Consider the following 27,861-nt stretch of genomic DNA (forward strand, 5'->3'; position numbering starts at 1 on the left):
ACGCTGTTGTTTATCTAAATTATTTTTTTTTAATTATTTCAGTTACTTATTGCACTTTTCATTGCAAAAATTGAACTCAGATAACTCCTGCTCACTCATTGTATTATGCTTTTGCACAGCATAATAGTGTACAACTAACGATAAGTGCTCACAGTGTGAGCACCAGGGCTATTTTTAAAGCACACTTATTTTCAGATGGGATGCTAGAGGTGGGTCAGAATTGAAATAACTATTTCGCATTTCCCCATTTTCTCATGAATAGGCTCATAACACATGGCAACTCCTGCACTGTGGTGTTCTCTTTTTCAGCAGTATCTCTCCTGGGGAACATTATATCTGGAAATAAGAAAAACAGGTCAGCACTTACTCCAGGTATATTATGGACTGGAATTAAAATACCAATCATATTCCCTTTACCTCCAAATAAAAGAAGAAATTAGAGCTGCTCAGACTACCTAAACCACTTAACCTCATTGGATTTCTCATCCAAAATAGGTTGTATGGGCTCTAAAAACAGTTATGTGCAGACGCAGCTGTAATTAAGTCTCCAGACAGGAAGACAGAATGCACCAAAATCAATGCACAAAGCAAATGTGTAGAGTTGGCATTTCAGAACTGCTCTCTGATGCTCCTTGGTAAGTGTTGACACAATGATTGCAATATTTCTCCAACTGCAGTCTGCATTTCTCTCCTACCATCGTCTGCATGGACATAAGAATGGACATACTGGGTCAGACCAAAGGTCCGTCTAGCTCAGTATCCTGTCTTCCGACAGTGGCCAATACCAGGTGCCCCAGAAGGAATGAACAGAACAGGTAATCATCAAGTGATCCATCCCCTGTCGCCCATTACCAGCTTCTGGCAAACAGAGGCTAGGGATGCCATCCTTGCCCATCTTGGCTAATAGCCACTGATGGACCTATCCTCCATGAATTTATCTAGTTCTTTTTTGAACCGTGGTATAGTCTTGCCCTTCACAACATCCTCTGGCAAAGAGTTTCACACGTTGACTGTGTGTTGTGTGAAGAAATACTTCCTTTCATTTGTTTTGAAGCTGCTGCCTAGTAATTTCATTTGGTGACCCCTAGTTCTTGTGTTATTAGGAGTAGTAAACTGCACTTCCTTATTTACTTTCTCCACACCAGTCATGATTTTATAGACTTCAATCATGTCCCCCCTTACTCATCTCTTTTCCAAGCTGAAAGGTCTTATTAATCTCTCCTCATATGGCAGCCATTCCATACGCCTAATCATTTTTGTTTCCCTTTTCTGAACCTTTTCCAGTTCCAATATATCTTTTTTGAGATGAGGCAACCACATCTGCATGCAGTATTCAAGATGTGGGTGTATCACGGATTTATATAGAGGTAACATGATATTTTTTGTTTTCTTATCTATCTCTTTCTGAATGTTTCCCAACATTCTGTTTGCTTTTTTGACTGCTGCTGCACACTGAATGGATGTTTTCACAGAGCTATCCACAATGACTCCAAGATCTTTCTTGAGGGATAACAGCTAGTTTAGAAACCATAATTTTATATGTATAGTTGGGATTATGTTTTCCAGTGTGTATTACTTTGCATTTATCAACATTGAATTCCATCTGCCATTTTCTTTCCTGGTTACCCAGCTTTAAGAGATCCTTTTGTAGCTCTTTGCAGTCTTCCTGGGACTTAACTATCTTCAGTAGTTTTGTATCATTTACAAATGTTGCCACCTCACTGTTTACCCTTTTCCAGATAATTTATGAATATGTTGAATAGGACTGATCCGAGTACAGACCCCTGGGGGACACCACTATTTACCTCTCTCCATTCTGAAAACTGAACATTTATTCCTACCCTTTGTTTCCTATCTTTTAACCAGTTACAGATTCATGAGGGGACCTTCGCTCTTATCCCATGACAGCTTACTTTTCTTAAGAGCTTTTGATGAGGGACCTTGTCAAAGGCTTTCTGAAAAGCTAAGTACACTATATCCACTTGATCCCCCCCTGTCCACAGGTGTGTTGACCCTCTCAAAGAATTCTAGTAGATTGGTGAGGAATTATTTCCCTTTACAAAAACCATGTTGACTCTTCCCCAACAAATTATGTTCATCTATATGTCTGACAATTTTGTTTTGTGACATAGTTTCAACCAGTTTGCCCAGAACTGAATTCAGGCTTACCAGTCTGTAATTGTGGGATCACCTTTGAAGCCCTTTTTAAAAATTGGTGTCACATTAGCTATCCTCCAGTCATTTAATACAGAGGCTGATTTAAATGATAGGTTACATACTGCAGTTAGTAGTTCTGCAATTTTATATTTGAGTTCCTTCAGAACTCTTGGGTGAATACCATCTGGTCCTGGTGACTTATTACTGTTTAGTTTATCAATTTGTTCCAAAATCTCCTTTAATGACACCTCAATCTGAGACAGTTCCTCAGATCTTTCACATAAAAAGAATGGCTTAGGTTTGGGAATCTCCCTAACATCCTCAGCCGTGATGGCCTTTGCAAAGAATTCATTTAGTATCTCCACATTGACCTTACCGTCTTTGAGTGCTCCTTTAGCATCTCGATCATCCAGTCACCCAACTGGTTGTTTGGCAGGCTTCCTGCTTCTGATGTACTTAAATGTTTGCTATTACTTTTTGAGTTTTTGGCCAGCTGTTCTTCAAATTCTTTTTTGGACTTCCTAATTATATTTTTACACTTCATTTGCCAGAGTTTGTTCCTTTCTATTTGCCTCACTAGGATTTAACTTCTACGTTTTAAAGGATGCCTTTTTGCCTTTCACTGCGTCTTTTACTTTGTTGTTTAGCCACAGTAGCACCTTTTTTGATTCGCTTACTACATTTTACATCTGATATGTTCTAGTAACACCAACAAGAAAAGGTGGAGGTCACTGTTCATTAACGGCAAAATAAGCACAATAATCACTCGGGGCGGGGAAGGGGTTGTAACTACAGTGGTAATGTGAAAGTGATTTGAGGCATTTTGCATATAGAAGCAGTGAGGTGGATGTGGGCACCAGTGGCACTTACTATACCTTAAAAAGGATGGGACATGTTCTTCCCTCAGTGCCAATATCCAAATGCAAGCAGGTGCAAGGCATAGGCCACTCTCTCATCCACATAGGTGTGTCCATTTTGGAGTGCAAAGCACAGCACTAAGTAACCACTCACATGCTCAAGGATCACTAACACCAGCATTCTGCTCGCCTCCTGCATGGTGCATTGTAATGAAGAAGGTCCCGGAGCACATCCTCCCCTCTAGTGCCCCTTTAAGCCATGCAGGGATCTGCAGTGTTCCATAAGGGTCACATCCCCCCTTGTTACTGCAGCCACAGAGGGTCCATTGACAATGAATATGGTTTAGTTCTGCTACACAAGTGGAGGCAGGATTTGAATGGGTTACGTAGAGTGTTCACAACACTTTGTGTGGCAAGGAGTTTTGCCATGTGATAACTCCCTGCATTCTGGTGAAGAGGCAGGTGGTGGTGTAACAGGGGTTAGGTGATATATGGATCCTATCCTCTCTTCAGTGGTAGGGGCTATATAACCTCACGGTTGTGATAGTGGTTATAGATCAGCCTGAGAGTAAGGATTTGTTCCCCTGTAATATCTCTGCAAAGCCAAGCCCAGCCCAGTATGGAGACTGAGGGCAGGTCTACACTACAGCCAGGATCGACACTTTGAGATCGATCCACCGGCGATCGATTTAACGGATGTAGTGAAGACTCACCAAATCAACAGCAGATTGCTCTTCATTCGACCCCTGTACTCTACTTCCGACAAGAAAAGTAAGGTAAGTCGACAGGAGAGTTTCTCTCGTCGACCCCCCACAGTGTAGACCCCGCGGTAACTCAACCTAAGGTACGTTGACTCCAGCTATGTCCAGCGTAAGTTCACTTACCATGGTAGTGTAGACATAGCCTGAGTACTATCTTGAGGCTTTTTCCCATGCGAGTAGCTATAATCCATGCAACTTGTTACTTTATATCTATATGGAGAATATATGTGCATGTTAACAAACTTCTGCTGAAATCTTTAAAAATAGTTTCTATTCTTTTTTTTGAAAACTTGAAAAACTTTTATAATTTGAAAAAATATGAAGGGCATATCCACTGGTGTTTGTTTCCCATTAAAAATAAGGCGAAAATTGATGTTGAAATATGGCAGACTATATTAAGATTATTAATTTGAGTTCATCCCAATTCTTTCAGTTCTCAGTGTGACTTCTATTTAATGCATACACAGAACAATCGAAACTGAATTAGTTTACAAAACGAGCACATTCAGAGTTTTATCTTTCCTCAATAAACAGATTTAACCAGAGCTGGGTTGTACATTGATTGATGGAAGCCTTAATAATTTCTTTTACCTAAGTCAAATACTCTCACTCAACCACTTCTGCACAGCCACAACACTCTGCAGTTTTCACAGCTTTCTGATCAAATATTTTTTCTTTTTTTTTTTTTAACATAAATAAAATTGTTTCCAGGATCCAACAGCTGGTGCTTGCTGGCTGAAGGAATGAACAGGAAGACAATGTGTTCACAGGATTACAGAACAGGCTGAGAGGGAGAATTTATGCAGAGTTTTATAAGCTTAGTGAGGCAGAAAATAGATTGGGGTGCAAAGAGGAAATAATGTGTCAGTCAAAGCTAAGCTTACAGACATAAGCTTCCATAACACAAGAGCAGTCATTTGCTTTCTTGGCTCTTGTAACTTCAACAGTTACCTCTAAGTTTGGGTGGAACTGCTCGCAGATGTTTTCATGAGATCTTACTCTTAAGTGACTTTTACTACAAGTCTGTCTTTTAAAACCTGCAGCTGAAGCAAGACACAGCAGCAGTTTCACAGGCCATCTGGAAGACATGAGAGATGGTGGATTGCCTTCAAGGATGACTCCTAAAGATGGAGCGAATCCTCCAGCTAACTTGACCATTATAGGTTTCTTATCAAATCTTGGATGTTGGTCTCCCTGCCCTTTCATAGCTTCATCTTAATACAGTGAGCATCTGTTTGGCATTTGTGAGTCACTGAATTTCTCTGCAATGCTCATGTGTGATTGGCAGATTATATGCTCATAATTTATAGTGTATCATAATACTGTCTAGCAAGTTAAGCTTGAAACTGCAATCATGTTCTTTTAGTCCTTATACATGGATGTTTTGGTGAAATGGCTCATGCCATCCCCCTTTCCTCTGTAATTTGAGTTATAACTAAGGAGTTGCTGCCTGAAATGACTAAGACAGACAAAGTTTTACAAGCAAAATTGCAAGGCAAAGCACTATTGGTAATACTATTCAAATTGCCAGAAAGGCAGCAGTGCTACTATTTTAACTAGTACCTTAGAAAAAATGTCCATTATGTTTGTGACACACAATAATTAAAGAACCTGTTCTATTGATTTCACAGTATCTATTTCATTATTTTATTTTAAGCATATTTTTAGTTGCTTCCAAGGTAACTTTGACAACTGCCATCAACATCATCACCATGGACACTGGCATGAAATAGGGCTGCCTTTTCTCTTTGTTGTTGTTTGGCATTGCCATAGACTAAATAATGAAGACGTGTATTAGCAACACAAACAGAAGTATAGAATGGGTAGATGGCAAATGCCTAGAAGACCTAAATGTTGTTGATGATATTGTGCTCCTGAGCAACACCCCAGCAAAGTTACAAACAAAGGCAACCTGGCAGAAACAGCAGGTCAAGCAGGGCTCAAAATTAGTTGTGCTAAAAGAAACATCTTTGTAACCCTGGTGTGAAGTAGTAACATCACATTAGAAGGCAACAATATCAAGAAAGTAGGACAGTTCCCTTACCTGGGCAGCACCCTCTTGGCCAACAGAGACCTCAAGAAGAAAGTGACATCAATAACAGAAAGTCGCACACAGTATTTAATAAATTCAGCAATCAAAGATATAGAGGAAAAGAATAAAGTTGAGAATTTTCAATTAAACTGTAATCTCTGTGCTAGCATATGTCTGGAGAGCTACCAAAACATTAGATGCCCTCAAAAATAAGAGCTGATGAAAGATTCTGGGCATTAGTTAGAAAGACTTCATCACCAACAAAGAGATCAGAGAAATTGCCATTTCCAGAGACCCAAACGGAAGCACTGGACATGTTTGCAGCGTGTATCCTGGATTTCAAAACACAGATTCTCACACATGAAGCTGTCAAGTGGAAACCAACTGGTGTGAAGCAACAAGAACACTGCAGAGAAACCTTAAGAAGAACTCTTAGCAACGAGGGCAAAACAGGCTATCTCAGAACAGATGGAAGCAGCTCCAAATGTCAGAAAGTGGGACAGAAGAGACTAGTTTTGTTCTTGTGTGGCTAACACTAGCATAGGAAGGATGTAAAGTAATAGGGTAATGTATTAAAAGAAGGAAAAACAGACTGAAAGAGTCAGTTATCAAATTAAAGGGACAACAGTCTTCTACCTGTGTTAGTTAGAACCACATGAAACAGCTAGCAGCCCAGGTCAAAATGATTTGATAGGTCCTACTGAATGCCTAGTTAAGATTCACTTTCTGTAGAGCACAACATTTATTTAATATTATCATCATTATGTAAGACACTCCCTTTATTTGTACTTTGTTGGGTTGTAGGCTAGACAGAACTCTGAAACTAGTTTGTGTGCACAAAATGAATGAGCAACAAATACTCCAGCTGCTTTACTGTTAGATGGCAGTTGAGAAATAACAGATCTCCCATTTTTCCAAGGCTATCTCCTTAACAGCCCATTGCTATCAACATATTTAGATATTTGTGGCAGGTTAATGGAGGCCATTTTCACCTGGCAACTGCATCAATCCTTAGCAACAGTATGTATGCATACCCACCACTGATGTAATTTTTAGTTTCAGGTAACAAAGCCAAAAATGGAAGATCAAACTATAAAAACCTTTGGAGAGAATGTGTCAGGCATTTTCAGATAGTCTTTTGCCTTAGCAACTGTCTCATTTCATTCCCTAGCAACTCTCAATACTAGTTTTGTCATATTTTCCAGCTCAGAATTACCTCTCGTGAACAACTAGGAGGATTCCCTTGTTATGTTTAACACAATACATCTCTTTTTCTATGCTGTAGTTTAAGACAAACAGTAGAGCTCAGTACTCCATAGTAGTAATTTAAATAAATGGGCAGATATCATGACTTGAGAGAGAGTTTTAAAAAGTTAGAATGTCAGATCCTGTATTTTAGGGCAGCAGTGTCTCTTACGCACATTGTTGTTTTCGGTGTTGCTGTGGCTGTGTTGGTCCCGTGATACGGGAGAGACAAGGTGGGTGAAATAATATCAGCTTCAGATTGTGGAATATAACTAATATTAGATTCACTTCTATTGGTGAGAGAGACAAAGTGACCTGAAGAATAGCTCTGCAAAGTTCAAAAGCTTGTCTCTTACATGTGAGCTAGTTAAGACAACTTGAATTAGATTCTTTCCTCAAATACATGCATAAATATAACCCCCATTGATTTCACTGAGAGAGAGAGGCACAATTTAGCCTTCAGAATTTGCTTCATTTTATTTGCATATTACTCTCTTAGGGCCAGATCCTGTGAGGGGCAACGTTGCACAGTGGGGCAAAGCGGCCCTAAAATCAGTGTAATCAGACACAGGAGGAATCCTTTTGTGTAGGAAATTTCTTGGAGTGAAAAGCCTCCGTAGCTGTTCCTTTGCCACTCTCAGCTCCTCACCCCTACTCCTTCTGTGGCAGGAGTTGTAGCCAAGTTTAAGGGGGAACAGACAGGGAGTCCCTATGCTTCTATGATGCAAGCTGACAGAGTAGCAGCATTCATGTAGATGAAGTGGATATTCTGTGTGTCAGGGCTACACTGGAGCCCTTGCCACATTCTGTCATCACCTGGTACAACTTGGTATTCCACTGAAATCTAGTCAAACAGCTCCAGGTTGTGGAATTTATTTTTTCTATTAAAAAAAATCCCTTAGAAATCTCGATTAAAAACTATTAAAATACTCTTATAAAGAGTCTTGTATGAAAGTGTGTATGAGAGAGAGGTGCTTTACAGATACATATACAAACAAGATCTCTAAAGAGATAACATACACATGAATTATAGGACAGGGGATGAAAAGAGCAAACACAGAATTGCTTGAGCAGTGACATTTAACATCTGCCTCGTCAGTTTCATATTTGATTTTATGTTTTGTTTTGTTTCTTGGTCATCTGTTTCCTTAACACTGTTAATGTGTATGCGCAAAGGGACGTGGTTACGGTTGTGTGCTGAACTTTAACTTTGGCATGTCTTCAGTTGTTAGTGCTTAATTCACTCCATGCAACCCTTAATGTTCTTTAAACAGGGGAAACCAGTGATGTGTGTGTGTGTGTGTGTGTGTGTGTGTGTGTGTATTTGTGTGCACGCGCACATCAGAGAGAGAGAGATTGTGCACTACAGGTTAGAGCTAGGCAAATAACTGATCTTTTGATTCAGAAACAGTTAAAATTGGGGAAGTGTTGGGTGTTTGGGTAGAACCCCAAATCCAAAAGTTTGGGGAATTTTCTGGGAATCAAAAAAGTCCCTTTTGGGTCTGTTCCAGAGCAGTCATTCAAAATTGGATTTGTCACATCGCAACAGAGTGCCCTAATGACCGGCTTAAAGGTTCTAAGCTGAGGAGGCGGCACCACCATCACCTCCTCCTCTGGCCATTTTGTGAATGGTTGAAATTATTCATGGCAAATTGGTGAATAGTTTAGGGTTGACCAAAACTGTGTTATTTTCTGAATAGACTATTCTCCTAGAAAAATTCACCCAGCTCTACTGGAGATGCACCTGAAACAAAACCAAGTATCTGAAAACCACAAAATTTAGGAAAAGTTCATTTCCCAGTGCAGACTCTGTGATTTGGACTTATTCCACTACACACACGCGAACACACTCTCCCTCCCTCTTGAAAGGCTAATGTTTGTCTCTTTTTGAAATACTATATAAAATGATCACTTTAATATTGCATATACAAATAAAAATGGGGTACACATTCTTTTCTGTATCTGCTGTCATTTATACATATCCTTTCTGCATCATCACCCAGACACAAAGGACATTGCTTATTGCTATCATGGGTGTGCTTTGAAATGTTTCCATTTCCCACACAGTCATTTCCACTTGACTAGACTCATTTTCAGTTTATTAAAAATAAGGTCCTCTTGATCATGATATAGTCTCGTAGAAACAATAAGCAGCGGCACTAAAATCTAAATTCTTTTTTAATTAAAAGTGGCATGATTGTTTGAATAAGAACATGTATGACAACCTAGGGTGAGCTACATGACTTATTTTTATTAGTATTGGTGTACTTCAGCCTCTCATATTTCTGCATCCTATGGGTCTTATTCTATTCCCATTAAGATAATGTGAGTTTTGCTGTTCACAATAACAGAAGGTGACTCCAACCCTAAATTAGAAAAATAAATTATGTATCTCATCCCAAAGTGTGGTTTCATATGTAATAATATAGCACATCTTCCTCTTTGCGTGTGTGTACACCCACCCACGCACATCTCCTATGCTAGAACCGCAATTATCAAAATGTCCAGGTGACATCTAAAAATTTTGGATAATCAGGAGAGCAAGCCAATATACTTTGAAATCAGCCCTTCGGGTTTCCTAAAAAAATTATATCTTTCAAAGCTCCTGTGACTATAAACATCCTCCTTCGGCATTCTCTGTATTCTATCATTGTATTCTACTTAGTTTCTGAGTATACAGACTGCAATTTTAGCTTAGCCCTTGTGCAATGGCACTCAAGGAACAGGGAATTTCACAATCCCCTCCTCCCACTGGACAACCATGCAGGGTTAGAGCAAATTCTAGTGTCAAGAGAAAGAGGGAGAAGGTTAAACAGGGTTATATTGAAGGAAATCAGTGATGTTCTAGATCATTGCTACATTGGTTTTTGAGGAATGGGCAGATTCTTAAGGACTAGAAATGGCAAACATACTGTAGTACTATTATACAGAAAATAATTGAGACATAGTACTAAAAATATAGTCTATTTGTTTATTTGGGGGGAAAGTATTTGAAACAATATTACATGAAACATTACTTACCACTTTAGGGAAAACAACTGGGTACAGTTTTTAGGCTTTAATAAGGGAACAAAAGGAAATATATGATTTGGATGGAGACTTCCACCATAGATCTGTGATAGTAAACTCTTGCTTAATTAACTATTTTTGTTCATTAAGGGCCCAATCCAAAGCCCACTTGAATCTAATGGGAGCCATCCATTAAATTCAACAGGTTCCATCACAGGAGGGAATGACATTGGATCTTACAGGTTAAGTTTTTCAAAAAGCACCTGATGAGTTTCCATAAGAAAGATGAAGGGTTAAGGTGTAATATCATCATAACCTTTTGGTTAGAGAAGAGGCTTAAAAACAGGATACATGTTTTTGTTGGTTTTTTTTTCTCCTTCGATCTGGAAGGAGGCAGGCAGTAGATGGTTTTGGGGATCTCTCTTGATTAGGTACAGATCTGCATGAGGATCATTACATTGGAAGTAAGACAAAGAATGGCTAACACTATAACTAGATCCAGAGGGATACAGATCTCTTCGGAGACTGGACCAAGAAATGGAAATACAACCTGATATGAAAAAATAGAAAGTAATATCATTTGGGAGAAATGAAGCGAAATAGGGAACATAGATTAAATGGAACAGTCTTGTCATGCTCCCCAGTAAAGTTATTAGCTGCAGGGAAACACACCCACAAACTAAATGCTGTAATGTGATACAGTGAGAGATGGAAAGCAAAATAAAGAAGGGGTGATTTAAGGATTTACATGTCACTGATCAAGCCTCAGCTACACTAAGATCAGTTTTAGTTACTTTTTCCTGAAGAGGGTATTATTATTCTTAATCCTTCGTAGTACATTGTAAGGGTAAAATTTACCCCAGCAGAGAGAGCCATCACAAACCTATCCTGAGGACTTCAGCCAGAATCGTCCAAACACTCATGCCTGTGCTTAACTTTATACATGTAAGGAGTCCCATTGAGGTCAGCCTAATGATGTGCCTGATGTTAAGAATGTTCATAAATATTTCCAGGACTGAAGTGTTGAGTGGGAAGTAAGTGGTGCACAGGCCTCATGAGGGCCCTCGGCATGGGGTGAATTTCACCTTAAGTGAACAATATGCCTAGCAGAAATGTAAGAAATAAGTTCTCTGACCCAGCTGTTTTGAAATCTAAGGGCCCAATTCTACAGTCCTTTATTCTGACTTGGTCAGAATTGCCCACTGAAAATCAGTGGGCCCAGTTCAGATCTTGATTAAGCAAGTGCAATTCTATTGAATTTCATGGAGCGGCAGCCAGTTGTGGCCAGGGCTGAATTTGGACCTTGGTCTTTTAATAGGAATTTTTGCCTGAGTAGATTGTATGATTGGACCATAACAAACATGACTATAATACAAGCAAAAAACATAAAGTGAAAATATGGGAGCAGAGTGTCTCAGGGATGAGGTCACCACTGAAAAGCTGCATGAAAGTAGTATATGTTCAGAGGAGGCAGGTCACTTGGTGCTACGGAAGAGGGAAGCTGTTCCCAAAAAGGGGAGCTTCAAGATTGAGTGTGGAGAAGGAGATGAGGTGGGAGCATTAAAGAGAGAGGGCTGGGTGGAGACATGACTACAGCGTAAAATAAGTACAATGACTCCAGGATTTTTAGAATAGTGAGTGGTTGTGAGTAGAGAGGAGGATATATTTGTATGAAGGGAGAGAAATACTTGAGACTATCCAAAAAACAAATCAGATCATGTTACTTTTATTGGAAGAACATAAGCCAAAATATGCATTAAAAGGGCAAATCTTGACTCCTTCTCTATGAGCTGCAGAGGTCCCCAAGGGCAACAGAATTTAGATAATAAGATACTATAGTGGCAGGCCCTATAGAAGATACAGTTGTGCAGGAAGCAGTGCAAAATTTTTTACCCATTTTATCTAAAGAAAGACCATTCTTGATCTATAATGATAAACATTTAGCTTCTGAGTATACTAAATATTGTATCCACAGCCAGCCCATTAAATATTTTATTTGAGCAACAGCAGCTTCTTTTCATATTTAATTTATTTTTTCTAAAAATATAGCTGTCAGCGTAATCCCTTTTTTTGGTTGTTGTGGAAATACCTACCCCAAAGTAGGCTGCAGCTCACATAAGCTGAGTTCCCCTACCACTAGCATGCTTACTGGGTAATGCTAATTCATGGCTACTTCATGCCTCTGATCCTGTGAGCAGGACTTCAGTGGGACTATTTACATGAGTAAAATTACTCAGGCACTTAAGTCCTTTCAGGATCAGACCCTTAGTTTTTTTTTTTTTTTCCTGAAGAATTACTAGGGAGGCAGGTGTGGAGAAATAGTGTTGAAAGGAACAGCTAGCGCAGTAATATGTTCACAAGCTCCCAATTGTTTGTGTTTAAATATAAATTATTATTATTTATTACTTATTACACTAGCACAGCTGGAAGCAGCTGGGGAATGAGGGGAAACAGTAGTGAAATCAAAAGCCATGTTAGCATATGCTGAACAGATAATATGCAAAACTTCTCAGAAATGGTGTTTAATTTTTTGCCTCTTCATTTTATATGAATTCACAGCTCCAGCCTTTCTTGAGAACATTTCCCCTAAGACAAGCACTTTTTAAGTGGTCTTTTTTCAAGCAAAATGTACATCTTTTAATGCACTCAATTCTGGGGTGCACTCTTCCCTTCCTGGGCTGCTGCTTATCCTGGATGGCTGCTACCTGGCTTCCTGGGCTGGAGTGGTGTTCCTGATCTCTTTAGCAGGCCCCTCACATTCTGCTGCTGCTGCAGAAACAGCTCCTTGGACCTGTCCCTCCTGAGCATCCCCCTCCCGTTTCTCCTCCTGCTTCTGCCAGCCCTCATCCTGAATGAGAAATGACTGGTTGTGGCAGTGACGCTTCCTGCTGTTGCTCTTTCCCCCCTGACTGGCCAGTGCTGCTGATGGGGGTTATAAGAGCACGGGCTCCAAGAGGCAGCGCAAAGTGGTAGCAGGCTTAGAGTGATGCCATTAGGGCATGACAGATGTTTCCAAGCTCTGGGCAGGACTCCAGTAGCAGAAAATGCACTGGAGAGGGGAATATAACTGTACAAACTAGCCACAGATAGCCTTCCTTGCTTTGGGTGATGGGCGGGGCAGCCTGATCCAAGGATAACCAAGAAGGGGATTTTACCAGGGCGTGCCCTGCTTCTCTTTGCAGTAATTTCTTCCCTTGGAGTATTTTTTTGGAGCCCCTGACAGGAGTTACACTGTTGTCAACTCTTACAATTTTATTGTGAGTCTCATGTTATGTGGTTTCAGAGTAGCAGCCGTGTTAGTCTGTATCCGCAAAAAGAACAGGAGTACTTGTGGCACCTTAGAGACTAACAAATTTATTTCAGCATGAGCTTTCGTGAGCTACAGCTCACTTCTTCGGATGCATAGAATGGAACACACAGACAGGAGATAGTTATACATACAGAGAACATGAAAAGGTGGAAGTATGCATACCAACAGGAAGAGTCTAATCAATTGAGATGAGCTATCATCAGCAGGAGGGAAAAAAAACTTTGAAGTGATAATTAAGATGACCCATAGAAGGTGTGAGGAGAACTTAACATAGGAAAATAGATTTAATTAGTGTAATGACCCAACCATTCCCAGTGTCTGTTTAGGCCTGAGTTAATTGTATCTAATTTGCATATTAATTTGACTTCAGCAGTCTTTCTTTGGAGTCTGTTTTTGAAGTTTTTTTGTTGCAAAATTGCCACCTTCAAGTCTGTCACTGAGTGGTTAGAGAGGTTAGTGTTTATGTTGTATGGTGTGCGGTTGCTGGTGAGTATTTGCTTCAGGTTGGGAGGCTGTCTATAAGCGAGGACTGGCCTGTCAACACTAACTCATCTCACTTATAGACAGTCCTCGCTAACCCAGGAACCTATCCTAGCAACAAAGCCCGATGCCAGCTATGTCCACATATCTATTCAAGTGACACCATCGTAGGACCTAATCACATCAACCACGCCATCAGGAGCTCGTTCACCTGCACATCTACCAACATGATATATGCCATCATGTGCCAGCAATGCCCCTCTGCTATGTACATTGGCCAAACCAGACAGTCTCTACGCAAAAGAATAAATGGACCCACATCTGACATCAGGAATCATAACGTTCCAAAGCCAGTGGGAGAACACTTCAACCTCTCTAACCACTCAGTGACAGACTTGAAGGTGGCAATTTTGCAACAAAAAAACTTCAAAAACAGACTCCAAAGAGAGACTGCTGAACTCGAATTAATATGCAAATTAGATACAGTTACCTCAGGCCTAAACAGAGACTGGGAATGGTTGGGTCATTACAGTAATTGAATCTATTTCCCTATGTTAAGTTCTCCTCACACCTTCTGTGGGTCATCTTAATTATCACTTCAAAGTTTTTTTTTCTCCTGCTGATGATAGCTCATCTCAGTTGATTACTCTTCCTGTTGCTATGCATACTTCCACCTTTTCATGTTCTCTGTATGTATAAATATCTCCTGTCTGTGTGTTCCATTCTATGCATCCGAAGAAGTGAGCTGTAGCTCACGAAAGCTCATGCTGAAATGATATGTGGTGTTTGTCTTAAAGCCCCAGTTCCTGAAATCTAGTCATTACATGACACTCTCAGCTTTCATTTAAAAAAACAAACCATATCTTACTAACCCCCACTGTTTCTAAGAAAACACTTGAGAATATGACCCAAGGGCACCCTAAAGACTCAGAAACAAGAAATGGTTTCAGGGGAACAGAGATGTTTTTGTGGGGGTAGGGAAGCCTAAAATCCATTATTAAAAAAAAAACAACAAAATCTCACTATTTTAAAGCCAACCTCAAGACTTTTGGAGGCCTGACTCATATTTGAATGCTTGACGTTTGCTTTACTGGAGTTATATCTGCTCCTGTTGGCAGAGACTTGGAAGGAAGGAGGTGCTATCATAAAGTACTGCCTGCTCGACCTTGGAATCAGATCTAGTAGTGTTACAAGTTACACCTCACTGCATCAGCTTTAGAGATCCTTCCCAACGTGTTTAGTTAGCATAACATTCATGGTACTATCCACATATTATTTACTGGTGACAGTTCAATGTGTATTTGTGCCTGACAAAATTTGCAGGAAAAAAAATAGGATTTGATTAAGCAAAGGTGGTTCATAACTGTGTAAATTTCCAAGTTTACCACTAACTATCACAACTTACCTCTCTCTCTCTAGGGACATTTTAAGGCTGGCTGGGTAAATGTCAATATTTCTGGCAAAAAATTGAGCACAAGAAATTTTTTCCGTCAGTAAAATGTATTCATTGAAATATTTCCAGCCAGTTCCAGTAGTTGCACTATAATTAGTATAATAATATCTGAGCGCTTCTCATGTCCATTCCTCTGCTGAAAAGTTTAGGTCAATGGTTTTGTATTTCTTTTTCTTGTAATTTTTTAAAGGAGACCAATTTTAAAGATTGTAGCTGCTATTCACGAAAGGGGAATTTAAATTGAAGGAACTTTGCCTCTGAATGTAGAGTCAGCCATCTGTAGTATACTTTGGAAATGAATAAATTTGGTCAGCGGGATTGAAATGCACCTTTTTAATATTAATCCTTCTCTTAGAGCCTGATCCAAAGCCCATTGGAGTCAATAAGAGACTTTGTATTAACTTCATTGGGCACTGGATCAGGTCCTTAATGCTCTGGGCTATGTAGATAGTCATACCTGTATTTCCCAAAAGATCATAAAAATTGTTGTTGATTGAGTCCAAAGAGTACACACAGATTACCCTTACGTGCTAGCCTGAGGTATGTAGTAATATGCATATAAGGCAGGTATCGTGTCTCTTTTCATAGACTAACATGTGGAAGCTCTTCTCTCTATGGTAATTAATTACGGAGGATTTTGTTTTCTCTTTTATATGTTAGACTTTGTTTTATTGGTAACCCAAATAGTTGTCTGTGTTATATAAATGAATGAAAATACCTTTTGTTCTTAGCATGCTACAAAAACATCAGTCAGTATCCTTTGCTGCTAGATACTGAATGAGTAACATGTACTGCAAGTCCCAGGCAGCTGAGATTCAAGGTAAAATATAAAAATGCATTGTTGCTTTTTCTTGACCTTCTTTTTGAAACTCTCTAATGGAAAATATATTAGGCATTTCTCAAAACTTGACCATTCTGTCTTTTTTCCTTAGGTGAGAAGTCTGGTGGACATCAGCAGATTCTGAAGAAACCAAAGTAAGATTTTACATATGCTGTATTTCAAAGTGTTTATGGTTAAAGTTCAACTTTTTTCTTAAGGAGACTATCGCTAATTTTTGGCATGGATTTCTTGGTTTAAATCTAAAATTTCTCTTGTGCTTGGCAGCCTCTAGCAGTGATTGGAAAGAGTATTATTTTAAAAGTTCCTGTAGGTGGAAAACAGAGCACGGTATTTGGAGTGGTGGCTTTTGCAGTGAAATCTTGTCCAAAGGAGTCCTGAGGGGCCGGGGGTGAGATCACAGTTTAGATTTTGCAGGCTTTTTGGAAAAAAGGAAAAGAGTCTTAATCCCAAAGTGAGTTTGTCAGGTATGCTGCAAGTTAAATGGAAATGTAGTTAGTGAGTAGAATAAGTAAACAAACAAAAGGTTGTGTTTGAGCCTTTATAACTTTTCTGTTTAGTGTCAGATTCAGTAAACCAGCAAAACACTTCATGGGTTCTTGTAAACATGTGTTCTGCATGTCACACCTACTTGAAAGTTTACATGAATTCTTCAGTTCTTTTAAAGAAAATTCTGTGTTTCAGTTGTGAAGAAATCTGATTATCAAACACCTTGGGCCTCATTCAACTCCCTTTTCTGTCTCTTTCCATTGACTTGAATTGGAATTGGATTAAGTCTCTAATGAGAATATATCAGATTGCAGCAGCATGTTAAAACTAACCAGTAACTCAAATCAATGAAGTGAAGTATTAATTATTGTATGTGTACATAGATAGCTTTTAATCAGCAATGCATGATACCAAGGGTGACCAGATGTCCCGATTTTATAGGGACAGTCCTGATTTTGGGGACGTTTTCTTATATAGGCACCTATTACTCCCCAACCCTGTCCCGATTTTTCACACTTGCTGTCTGGTCACCCTAATGATACCTGTCTTATCTGGATTTACCTAGGATGTGAACAGTTATTTGCCATTTGCCAGTCAGGCTACAAAATGTACAAGCCGGGCCTATGGTGAAGGATAGTCTCTGAATTGTTTGTTTCCATTTCTCTGTTAGAATTATATTATTTAAAGTTTGTTTCTATATTTTATATTTCCTAAATGCTGCAATAAATAGAAACTATAAAGTCAAAACTGGTCCCAGATTTAGGTATAATTGCTCGGAGTCCCATTTCTGCCAGGATTGTCCTCAGTTTTTAAAATCAGTTTTTAAAATCAGTCTGCGTGGTGACAGCTTTTAAACAATGTTTTCTTTCCATCACTGGAGGCTGCTGTGTTTATACATTGGCGTTATTATTTTGTCAGTACGATTTATCTGCAGAGAATGTGTTTTCTTCTTGCTTCACTAAGTAAGGCAAATCTTGACTTTACAAAACAGGAAACTTTTCTTGGGGTGGGGTGAGTTCAAGAGCTAACTAATATTTTACCTTTCCATCCACCCCTTAAATCTGTTCATTTTAAGATAGAAACCAGAGAGACACATATTAGAAGGTGGTCTCTAGGAGTAACTGATTGGCATATTTAAAATGGGTTGTAGTTGCTTATGAAATATTTGCAGCCTTTAGTAAAAACCAGTTTATTAAATACTGTGTATGGCAATGTGAAGCAACATTATTTTCCACTGGAGAGAATCACTGTGAGTATGTCTTCACTGTAATAGACCCCCACAGCTGGACCATGCCAGCTGACTTGGGCTCTCGGTGGGGTCATGCTAAGGGGTTGTTTAATTGTGTTGTAGGCATTTGGTCTCGGGCTGCAGCCTGAGCTCTGGGACCCTCCCAACTCGCAGAGTGCTAGAATCCAGGTTCCAGTGGCTACACTCACACTTTACAGCGCTGCAACTGGGGTATGAAAAAACACCCCCCTGAGCGCTGCAAGATACAGCGCTGTAAAGCGTCAGTGTAATCAGGGCAGCAGCGCTGGGAGCGCGGCTCCCAGCGCTGCACGCTACACCCGTAAGGGATGTGGTTTACATGCAGCGCTGGGAGAGCTCTCTCCCAGCGCTGCCGCTCTGACTACACTCACACTTCAAAGCGCTGCCGTGGCAGCGCTCCCGCAGCGCTGCCGTGGCAGCGCTTTGAAATTCCAAATGTAGCCATACCCACCACAATCTGCACCACAGATTAATTGCAGACAATCTGTGTCTGCACCACAATTAAACAGCCCCTTATCCTGAACCCCTTAGCCTGAGTTATCTGATGTGGGCCAGCAGCGAGTTTTGAATTGCAGTGTAGACATACGCTAAGAGAGCTGGTCTTTTGGCTTAAGATTTAAGAGTAAATACATTTACAAATATGCATTTTGTTTACAAAGTCCAAAAAAATTACATTGTGGGGCAAATTAGGAAGCCCTTGTCCCGTTTAAGTTAACAGAAATCCAAACTCATGACTATGAGCCAACTTGCTGTTTGTTTTGTAAGGCTCTCTGTTTCCTCCGAGTATAGTCATTTCTTCCATGTGGCTGTTCTTGAGAGCCTGCAATTTACTTATTATAGTAAAGTGCACATTATACATAGGAGGGAGTTGATTATGGAGATCAAAGGACATTGAGATGGCAAAAGTGTAGCAACCTTTCGTTGTGAGACAGCCTAATCACAAAGAGCCTTACAGCGAGGGAGCTCTCAAAGTACAATTTAGTAGCCGATAGGGTAGCAATACATCCTATAAGGGTATTAATATTTTTAGTAGCTATTACTTATTTTTTTAAAAAGCCAAACACAAACTAATTCATAAAGCAACCCAGCTGTCTTTCCTTGTGTAAGTAGGATGCTCTAACTGTACACATTCTAAAAATATCGGTTCTGTTTATGATGTCATTATTTTTTGGTGTCCTCCATGAACAAAAGACTTAACTTGTCTTTGAGCTGCTTTTGACATGGAATCACTGAAATACCAGTGAGTCTGAGTTTAGCTCTTGATGCTGTAAGTAATGCATTTCCATTTCTGTGCCATCATAGTAATGAATCACTATCTTATGCAGCATGCAAGTATTCATCCTCCTCAGGCAGCTATGACATCACTTAGAATACTAAATCTTCATGAAAGTCGATGATGTTATAAAAACTGACAGTTATATTATATACTTTGTTTCCTCATTCCTTTTACTTGGCACAGCATGTTGTGGGCAGGGGGGAAGAGGATTCTCTCTGGTTGATGAGGTTTCCTCTGCCACAAGAGGATGTCTTCACTTCAGCCTGCCTTTGATAGATTTCATTTTATATTTAGATTTAAGTGTCCAAGGGAAAAGAGAAATCAGGATCACCTAATCACAGGGAGTCTGGATTGTACATGAATTAAGAAACAAGCAAGGACATTATTTTAACAAGTCAAAAGGCTCTATTATTGCTAATTACCAAATTATAATTGTCCAAGAGCAAATGAAAGGTTGCTAAGACACACCGTATTATGGGAGAGGGAGCAGGAAAGAAGAAAATCAGCACAAATTATTAATAAATCAGATAGCAGCACTAGTATTAATCTAGGCATATGTTATCAGGGTTTCAAGATAACCATGTGTGGTATGAAGATAAAGCAAGGCTTTGTTGAGATTCTGCTATCATTCTGTCTCATCTATCACGAGAGGCCTTTCGTATATGATGGAAATCTGCAATTACTTACTAAGGAAATAATAACCTTCTGGTAAATGGTGAGCAGGTTTACAGAAGTACAGAGATTCCTAGCAGAAGGAACCAGCGTTACCATGCAAACAACTTTGAGTTCTATAGGACAAAGTTGGAACTGTCATGTTCAACTTGGGAAAACGTGATCACCTAGTTATAATAGACTACTTTACTAATTTCCCAGAAGTAATCTCACTTGAATATACCACAGCAGCAACAGTTGTTAGGCACATTAAATCTGTATTTGCATGGCATGGAATTCCAAGAACAGTAATAACTGACAACAACCACAGTTCAAGAATAGGGAATTCCTGAACTTTGCTAACATGCATGACATTCATCATGACATGAGACATATATCTTCCCATATATATTAGAGGCAATGGATTAGCTGAATATGGAGTACATATAGTGAAGAACTTGCTCCAAAAATTAATAACTTCAAGAGAAGATCCACATTTAGCACTGCTCAACTATAGAGATATACCACTGCAATATGGAAAGTCACCTCTTGAACTTCTCTACCTTGCACTTATAAATGCTCAAGTACGAGATATAGGACAAAACCAAAGGATGATTAAGGAGTCTGCGATAGTGAAGAAGAGACTAGGAAAGTACAATCAAACAAAATATTACAGTAAAGAAATTTGACTAAAGAGGGCTTGCAATACAGCAGACCAGGAAGATTGCTGAAATGCCCTGAAAGAGTGATCAAGACTTGTTAGCGTTGTGTTGAAGCAAACTGAACAGTTAAGTCAGTTAGTGTATTTGTAATGGTTTTTAATTTGAACAAAAATGCTATTAAATTAGGCTAGAACAGGGCCTCATCCTCCCTGATTGAACTACCTCATTATCTCTAGCTTGCCTGCATATATATACCTGCCCCTGGAAACCTCCACTACATGCATCTGACGAAGTGGGTATTCACCCACGAAAGCTCATGCTCCAAAACATCTGTTAGTCTATAAGGTGCCACAGGACTCTTTGCTACTATTAAATTAATCAGGGCATATTAAAAGGAGATCTAAAATGGGGAGCCGTCTATAGAATAAGTCCTCCAGGAAGTGTAGGGATCCCAGATTTCCTGTATGCTGTATATACAGTCTTTGGTTTCCTGGAACACACTTTCTGCTAGGGGCAGACACAAAGAAGCCCAGGACAGGGCAGTTGCAGACTGAAGCTACACAGAGAGTAGAAAGATTGTCACCTAATTTCTGAGTGTACTTCCCTTTCATATTAAAGAGTTTATCATGACAATGGTCTGCTCATCAGTGAGATACTGCAATGTATGTGGGATTGGTGAGACCATAGCTAAACATCAGAGACAAAAGAGAAAACTGAAAAATCAGAGCAGGTTCAGAGATGATGATTTCAGGTCTGGCAGGTGCACTTTATGATGAGAGACTCAAAATGATAAATTTATTTAGCTTATGAAAGAGTATAGTTGATAAAGAGTAAAGGTACAGATATGTATTTATGCTATGTCTTCTAATATGCGTCTAGTCAAATAGTTCCATACAATACAATTTTATTTTTCTATCTTTCCCTTTTAAAAACAATTACAAACAAAATATTAGAGAAAGGTTGCAAGATTTTTAGCATGAGTGGGCCCACAATTGTTAAAGTTGCTCACACAAGCTTAACTCTATCTCCTTGAACATATGCATTACATATCCCTTTAAGTTTGATATAGTTTTTAGTTATACAATCACTATAGCTTCATAAATAATATGATATGCTGTTTTATGTTTCTCTACATATGTAGGGACATATACATAAACTCCTATAATACTTTGATCTACTCTATCTATGCCAGAGAACAAATCCGTGGAAGTCATATATATGAAAAGAACCCAGGAAACCATACTTACACATATTATAGCACAGGAAAACCAATACAGAGTAATAGTGAACTTTATTGGCGTAAAAATTAGCTTTGTAGTTAACTGCCTCATCTCCTGAAATGCATATGTGGAAGGTTGTTTACCAATTGTAAAGAATGTGTGTCATTTATGGCTGCTGACTGATTTATTAAAATGCATAGTTCGAGAGTTTATCGTGTAAAAAATCTATAGTAAAAGATCTTAGACCACAAAGTCAATTAAAAAAGTATAAGTACACAAGAATGAAACAAATTACAAGATGCTACACATGTGTAGCCACTGTTAATGGTTAATGCATGATAAAATATAGCTTTTCAGCATGTGACCGTGTAATTGAAGGACTGCTTGGTTTATCATAAGTACGCATAAAGGCACAGCATTCAGTTTGCTTGTGCTATCTTAATTTTGTAATTTTCTGATGAGAGGTAAGCTATCTAGCCAAGGGGATTAGCTCTGCCTTCACATAAATGGGTACAACTCCCATTGACTTCACTGAGAAGTCACCCACTTATGTGAGGGTAGAACTGAAATCTTAGCTTTAGCTTAACATAGTTTGCTTTTATGGATTAAAATGCACATTTTCCACTAAAGAAAATGGCTTCTTTTGAATGTTGCCATTTACTTGCTGGGTAAAAACACTGGGTCAGATCCTCAGATGGCTTAATTGGCACCGAGAATTTGCACCAGCTGAGAATCTAGTCCTCTATTGCTTTTGAAACTTCAGTGTGTGAATTTACCCATGATCTTTAAGGTACAACCATGTTCGATTTGATAGAAATATTACCTCTGTGTTTACCAGACATAAAATTATGTGAAGCTGTGAATCTAAACATGTTTGGGACTGTTACCATACCAGATTTATTAAACCAGTCATTAATGTGCCATTTACTTTTCCGAATGAATTGAACCTGTGGTGACTAAAAAAAAGAGATTATGGTGTAGACTCCAGCAATGAATAGTGTGAGAACCTGCTCCCTTGCTGTGGGCACTGTGTATCTTAATAACAGACTTGAAATTTTGGCTTATTGTTTCCCTTGGTTGGGTGCTGCTATTGGATAAATATATATATTTTTGCTGTAATCACAGACATTATTTCAGCTGATTGCACAGCTTAATAATATATATTTTAATGCTTATTTTACTATTTATTCATTTAGAGATCTATTGTTTATTTTCTTGGTGTAAACACTCTGTTCTAGTCTTGTTTAAAAAAGTCTGTTCACTGAGGCAAACAGGCCCTGAATCCTAGTTTGAGCAGGACCTAGCTCAAATTATTATAATTGTTCATTGATAGTTGTCTAGACTGTTCTTTTTTTTAATTCACTTTTGCATGTGTGCTTGGGTAATAAATTGATCGGCACAGTCCAAAACATTAAATAAATCAATTAACTTATATAGTACTAGAACTGACCAGGTGCTATAGTCATGGGCAGTGAGTGAACACCCCTCTTTCAGGGAGGCTAGCCCCACAGTCCCAACCCCTGCAGCAGGAGCACTGAGCTCCCTACCCTCCCGTCGCAGCCAACCCCGAGCCATCCTTCCCCACCCCACCACCAGAGAAACCCTAGGCCATTCCCAGCCAGTCGGCCAGCTGACCCAAGCCCTGGCCTAAGCAGCCTTAGCTGCACCGGCTGGCCAAACTCAGCCCCTGGCCGGCCGGCTGGAGCAACCCCAGCCCCAGCCTCAGGCCTCCCAGAGCAGCCCAAGCTCCAGCCCCTAGCCGGCCGGCTGGAGCAACCCAAGCCCAGCCCCTAGCCGGCTGGAGTCGCCCAAGCCCCAGCCCGGGGCTGAACCACCAAAGCAACCCCAGGGCACTGTCCTGCAACAGCAGCTCCCAGCCCAGTGGTCTGCAGAAGCAGCTCCCAGCCCTTGGCCAGCCCCAGTCACTCCGGCTGGCTGGAGCAGCCGCAGCCCAGCATCCCACAGCAGCGGCTCCAGCCAGGGAAGGCAGAGTCTATTATATCTGCCATCCATGGCAATAGCCCAGGTATCTTTATAATCTCCTATTAAGTTTGGATTATTTTCTTGGGAGCCCAATAGACATGATAACTTTCACCAATATCCTAATAAAATGTGCAGCCAACCTCAAACCTGCTGCTGCTCACTTCTGTGAGGCGGGGGAGAAATGCCTGTTTTTCACCTCCTTTTTATACCTGCTCACACAACGTATAATCTATAAAATATATAATATTTTTCACATTTCACATTTTTTAACACATCCCAGTTAATTACATTAGGTCATGTCAGATCAGTCTACGTTAGTTAATGGAAAACCTGAAAAAAAGCCAAAGAAAAGCTAGGAATAGTCTCACTTTTCAGTATGGGTAGATGCTGCACATACATTGATTATTCAGAGGTATTGCCTGTAGAAAGTTTATATGGGTAACTTGTAGGTAATAGCTGGAAACAGCAGCTACCGGATTAGCTGCCCCTGGCAGTTAATAGAATAATGTAGCTGTTTAGAATCATTACTATATTACTTGAGTCTAACAGGATAGCATGAAAGAATGGACCAAGTCATTAAAATCAAATCAAATCCTTCTTAAAACTCAGGTCTGTGCACAATCCAAAATGAGCTAAATGTTTTTAAGATTTGAAAGCAGATGGCTAAGGACCTTGCAGTTATGTACTCCGTGCTTCTTGTCCCTCCTTTACTTTTCTTGTCTGATATATTTCTTGCCTCTTTCATCACCAACCTGAGATCTGGTGAGTCAGGCCATTCTCCCAATGCCTTTCCTTTCCTGAGTCCATCATTTGTTCTGTGCTCAGGCTCCTTTGTGTTTGCTGATATTTCAGATTCATCAAAAGGTCACTGCAGGTCTGATAGTCTGTGCTGTGCGCTGTACTGTCTTCAAATCTTGTGTATTCTCTAAGGGCTTCTCTGTCCCAGAATCAATTGTATGCTTCTAATCCAAAGCATTTGGCTGTATTCCTGCAGCTTTGCCAGACGGTCTGAAGCTTTTGAGGCTTCTCCTGCCTAACCTTTTACTTCTCTAAATACGTAATATACTTGGTCTTTTTCCCAAGCCCATGCATCTACAAATGCACGTGCTGCTCCTCCTCTTCCCTCCCTCTGTGTAAACCTCACTCTGTAGCTATTAGCCTGTCCAAAGCTTGGAAGTAATACACAACCATTGCCTAATAGCTTTCTCCTTGTCTCACTTTCCTGTTTGTGTTCCTCTTCCTTTTCCATTCTCTGAGTATAATCTGATTTCTGGATTGTTAACCACGTATCTTTCTATTTCCCTCCCTTCCCTAGTCCATGTTTTGTTACCCCACTTTCCTCTCAGCTGCCTCCCACTATTCCCATCCATATGCAGGTGGTTTTCTGACATGATGTGACAAACTGTTGTACTGGCTGCTTTCTTCAAGGCCGGAGAGGCCTAAAAATGCTTTGTGCACTTCTGGAGCCCAGGAGTGTGAGAGACTGAGGGATAACCCCCACAACTAACGCAGAATATCAGCAAAGCAAGCATACCTGACTGTGGTGGGGGGAGGGTCAGACAAAAGCAGAAGTGGCATCAAGGCCAGAGAAAAAGAGAAACATCTTAGAAAAGCATGGGGTACCTCCGTGTGCCGTTTTGTCACCTCTCCTGCCCAACATGTGTATTAAACTGTTTGCGGGTTTAGAAAGAAAGCACAAGATGCAATGTTTTCAGCATTCTGATGACACCCAACTTAGTCTCTGTCTCATCCATCTTTGATAATGTGGGTTCAGCATCTTAATCAATGACTAGCTGAGACTGGTGCATGGATGAGTGCAAGCTGGCTAATGCTCAACCTAGATAAGACTGAGGAGATGGTGGGCTGCAGGAAGCAGCCAGAGACGACCACAGAAGTAATATACTCCCTCTATCAAAAGGACCAATACCTGCAATTAGTTACTAGGGTTCACAACTTAGGTGTGATTCCCTATCTATCTAGCCTGGATCTAGCCAGAACACTATCCTGTCTTGCATTTTGGTAAGGGAAGGTTGGATGTCATGCCCTTAAATTTGTTCAGGAACCCCAAGTTGAGAGCCCCAATATCAAAGAAGATATAACCTCTTGCTTCTAGGGGTGATCCTTCCAAAACAGGATTGAGACGGCCACTGCCTGTGCTAAAGAAAAAGGGCTTAATTCTCCTGTGCTGTCAGTCTGAGAGCACCAGCACTAAATACACTTGAAGTATTATTGTTAAATAAATTGTTAAATAAAGGTTAACTATTATCCCTTCTTTTTGTGCTGTTGTTCTAACATTCTGGAGCTGATAGTGCCTGTTTCACAGGCAGCTAGAAACAAAGTAAAATGTAGTTGTTATATATTATTTGAAGCAAAGACTCAAATGGATTTTAAAGCAAGTGAATGCTTTTGCTTACTCTTAACTGGCTGTTCCCTACTGCCTCCTCATTACTTATACACAGTTTTAGAACATCTCCCATTACTAGTGAACATTTTTATTGTTTTCTCTAACAGCAGTAACACCAATATTTTGATAGTGTTGCACAAAAAGATACAAGTCAAAGGTGTTCCTTTTAAAATCTATGTTAATTCACTTTGTTGGTCTGTCAGGGAAATATGTTAGGCATTTGGTTCATTATACGTCAGGTTACTTTGTTTGAGGTTTAAAATTAGCAAGATTATATCACTGTCAAATCTCATCTTTGCCTTTCATTGTGATTTTAAATTTCAGTGGAACACTTTCTTGCCTCATGAGAGTGAATGCCCATGGAAAACAAAGGAGTGGTGCATTGTGATGATTAAGAGAAACATATTCATGAATATAAATATAACCTGCAGTTTCTAATTACTGACATTATAATTAGTATTAACAACACGAATGCCATATTGGCTTAACACTGTTATCATACACAGAGGGTTTAGAAGAATCCTTCACAGCCCTGATGTGCTCTAATATCACATTATACATTATCCTGTCTTCCTGTCATGTGGAATACTTTCTGTCCTCTGACCCTCTCTAATTACTGATGCTAGCATCTCAGAGGGACTTTCTGGAAGTTCAAAAATTACTGTATTGTTTTAATTATTCAGTAAAAGACTGATTAAAATGTGGCTGAGAGCAGTGCATATCTAATTCATAATTACATACATAAATGGAAGCTCTGTGGATTAGACTTCTTACCTCAAGGGATGTAGTTTGAATCCAGCCTGGATCATGAGAAGATTTGTAGTAAAACATCTTTCATAGGAGAAGCTTTCAATATTTGGTGGTTTCTCTCATATCTTGCATTCCTTTAATAATAATAATTAGCAATAAGAAGTTAATAAGACAGTTAACCCAAGCATCTCCCTTTGGAAGTGTATATAATTTCTTGGGGTTGGGGGGGGGAAATATTCTGCTGTGGGGAAGAGGGGTTTCCTTCTTCCGTAACTGTTCACTGTTAGCACAGCTGTTGTGCTTTATGTGCATACATTGTTTGGAAAAAAGGTGTAAGGTGAGAAAAATCCTTTTGGTGAAGCTATGTCACTCATAGGTTTGAAGTCTGGTCATGACACTTGAATAGCAGGGAACTGCCACTGAATGTATTTACAGCCACAAATGCAACATCAAATGGATGGTAGCATTGAATTGCAAAATTGAAAGCGCAATAATACATGCTCTGCCCCCTCTCCCCCCACTCTTGAATTCCTCTAATAGAGGTGAAAGTCTGTCATCTGTAAACAAATGGGAGGAATGTCTAGCTTTTCTTCTTACTGTGGAACTGAGACGGAGACGGGGAAAAAAGTTAGCATAAGGTGTATACTCTAATAAGACTGTTACAAGACCACCCTACCAAATATTGTACTGGAGTGGGATGTGTGGATGATTACTCTTGGGAGGGTAATAAAGGTTTAGTATTATTAGTACTGAATTTACTGAAACACTATGAAATTTGAGAGGGCTGGAGATGATGTATAATTAAATGTTCAGTTTCTGTTTTAGCCAAATAAATATGCCCAAGCAATAATGTAAGCTGTCTTTCTCCTAACACTTTCCAGTCTCCAAGGTTATTAATTATGGAGACATGGAGACTTCAGATGAGTGCACAAAAGCATGGACGTAGATCTGAAGCTTATCCAGACTAGAGAATCGGAATCTCTTGTATCTGTAAAGTTGGGGTTGGAAATCTCATGT

General features: G+C 39.7%; 1 protein-coding gene across 44 annotated transcripts in view; it reads left to right on the plus strand.

The window, feature by feature from the left end:
- PTPRD (protein tyrosine phosphatase receptor type D) overlaps window positions 1-27,861 on the plus strand; it is a 1,732,597-nt gene that overhangs the window by 1,078,099 nt on the left and 626,637 nt on the right. For all 44 annotated transcript variants that reach the window (XM_050942985.1, XM_050942995.1, XM_050942996.1 and 41 more), the window contains one exon: window positions 16,237-16,279. The gene's annotated coding sequence lies outside the window, so the exon portion shown is untranslated. The remainder of the gene's footprint in view (window positions 1-16,236; window positions 16,280-27,861) is intronic.

The sequence above is a fragment of the Gopherus flavomarginatus genome, chromosome 3, assembly GCF_025201925.1.
Source record: "Gopherus flavomarginatus isolate rGopFla2 chromosome 3, rGopFla2.mat.asm, whole genome shotgun sequence".
NCBI lineage: Eukaryota > Metazoa > Chordata > Testudines > Testudinidae > Gopherus > Gopherus flavomarginatus.